At 49.6% G+C, this 2500-nt stretch overlaps 1 non-coding gene across 1 annotated transcript; it reads right to left on the bottom strand.

Moving 5' to 3' along the window:
• Positions 1 to 496: 496 nt before the first annotated feature.
• Positions 497 to 651, bottom strand: LOC126928510 (5.8S ribosomal RNA). Its single transcript, XR_007716726.1, has one exon. It is a non-coding gene; the product is annotated as a 5.8S ribosomal RNA (ribosomal RNA).
• Positions 652 to 2500: the final 1849 nt, after the last annotated feature.

The following is a 2500-nucleotide window of genomic DNA, read 5'->3' as shown; positions in this document are numbered from 1 at the left end:
GACACGAAGCGGTGCATAAGCGGGCGGTCGTACGAAAGGACGACTCACGACGCCGCTAGCACTCACGCAGGTCCGTGACGGTTCTCTCCGCTCTTATTCGTATCCTTCTTCGTGCGCTTCCTCCGACTCTGAAACGTTCTACGTATCGTAAGAACGACGGCGGGTTGTCGAAGGCACCAAGGGACAGAGAGAGACAGAGGTAGAGTTTCGTAGTGTCTCCCGTGAACACGATAGTTTATATATCGAGCATGCGTACGAATTGCACGGTCTCGACACGACCGCGACGAACGCCGACGAGCGTCCAACAATCGCTCGTACGTCGCGTACGTTCTCTCGCGTCCGCTCTTGTTCGTATCCTTCTTCGTGCGCTTCCTCCGACTCTGAAACGTTCTACGTATCGTAAGAACGACGGCGGGTTGTCGAAGGCACCAAGGGACAGAGAGAGACAGATAGAGAGGAACGACACGCAACGCAAGCAGTCTTAGGTTTACGTGAGCAACCCTCAGCCAGGCGTGGTCCAGGAATTGTATCCGTGGACCGCAATGTGCGTTCGAAATGTCGATGTTCATGTGTCCTGCAGTTCACACGTTGACGCGCAATTAGCTGCGTTCTTCATCGACCCACGAGCCAAGTGATCCACCGTTCAGGGTAATCTTTTCATATATTTTTTAAAACTCTTGTACTCCATGTACTCTTAATACTCGGTTCGAGCGAAGCCGAGATCCGACACGACCGACCAACGGGAATCGGACGCGCAGAAGTCGCCGGAAGATCGACGACACGAAAACGTTCGAAAATGAAATCCGACGAACGCGCGAAGATACGCGCGTCCGCCGGCCGGGCGAAAAGTACATTATGATATATAACAACCATCGAGATCGAAGCTCCGTTCGTCAGGAAACGACGGGGATATAACACCCGATTCTGAATCCTCTGTGCAGCACACGATCTCGCGAAGAAATACGCACGGTGGCTAGCCCATATATATATATATGTGTGTGTGTGTATATATAATACGATATGCATTCCTCTCGTCCAATTATTCAAGAAAAAGAGCGTGCGCCTCCATCGTTCGGGTGATGTAAAGATTCGATGGGACTCGCGCGACCCTCGGCCTCGAGCGGTCTTTCCTCCCAATATCCAGAAGCCGAGCTTTGAAAAAACTCTAGCGACGGCACGGGTGTCCGACTCACGACATCGAGGCTTCGAAGTCGGCGATCTCCTCCGAACGGATGGCGATCGCGACGACTCAAAGCGTGAAAAATCGACGAAAGAGAACACATCTCCGTTCAGGTGATTGTTTTTTTTAAAAAATAAAAAAATTCGATGGGACTCGCATCCATCTACCTCGCGCGGTCTTTCTTCCCAATATCCAGAAGCCGAGCTTTGAAAAAACTTCAGCGACGGCACGGGTGTCCGACTCACGACAACGAGGATAGACAGCCTGCGGTCCCCTCTGAACGGGTTATATGCGACGAACTAGACGAAACTTTAGTCGTTCAGGTGGTATAAAAAAAAAAAAATTCGATGGGACGCACGCGCAGCCGTCGTCCTCGAGCGGTCTTTCTTCCCAATATCCAGAAGCCGAGCTTTGAAAAAACTCTAGCGACGGCACGGGTGTCCGACTCACGACATCGAGGGTAGACAGCCTGCGGTCCCCTCTGAACCAACTTCGGCTAGACTAGTTACGAATCGTTGCTACGCATCGTCATCATAGTCATCGTCATCATCATCATTATCATAGCGGGCCAACATCCACGCAATGCGTTTTCGTTCTAGGTTACCCGATCCACGAGTATGTTACAAGTGGTTTCGTTATTTCGAACAAAACGACATACGAAGAACACACGCCCTATGGGTAGGAAGCACGTTTCGAGAACGACCGAGAGCGGTGAAAGAGACGAAAGGTCGACGCGCATAAGGTATCCATGGATCTTCGAAGAGAACCTTCGAAGATATGTCGGTATCCTTTCTACATGCGCGACTCGCTACTCGTACTTTCGCTCTCGTCGACTCGTTTTAGTCGCTTCGTTCGATCCCAAAGAGGAGTCTTCGATGTCCCGTTGCTAGGAGGAGAGCAAACGCAACACAGACCACGAAACATAGAAGAGAATAGGCGAGCATGATCTCTCCGACACGAGGCACTTTAGAGATTTTGTTATTCGTTTGTACGGTCTCCACGACGCAAAAAAAAAAATACGAGATCGTGGCGGCGGGTCTTTCTGTATACGGCCTCACGCAAGCGCCTCGATCTCATTTCTCTTTACGGGTGGTTTCCATTCGTAATTTTTCGTTCGATATTCGTGTCAAAGTTTAATTTTCGAAAGCTCAAGTTCCCATTTATAGTTTTATTATAAAATCATTATTCGCAGACGGCGGGTCTTTCTGTGTACGACCTCACGCAGGCGCCTCGAATTCGTTTATGTATGTATATATATATATATATATATATATATGTATCCCTTCATCCCGATGATCGAGAGAGAGTGCCACCTTCTCT

The sequence above is a fragment of the Bombus affinis genome, unplaced genomic scaffold (assembly GCF_024516045.1).
Source record: "Bombus affinis isolate iyBomAffi1 unplaced genomic scaffold, iyBomAffi1.2 ctg00001025.1, whole genome shotgun sequence".
Classification (NCBI taxonomy): domain Eukaryota; kingdom Metazoa; phylum Arthropoda; class Insecta; order Hymenoptera; family Apidae; genus Bombus; species Bombus affinis.
The sequence above is the reverse complement of the archived record's forward strand: the minus strand, read 5'-3'. Positions and strand labels throughout refer to the sequence as shown.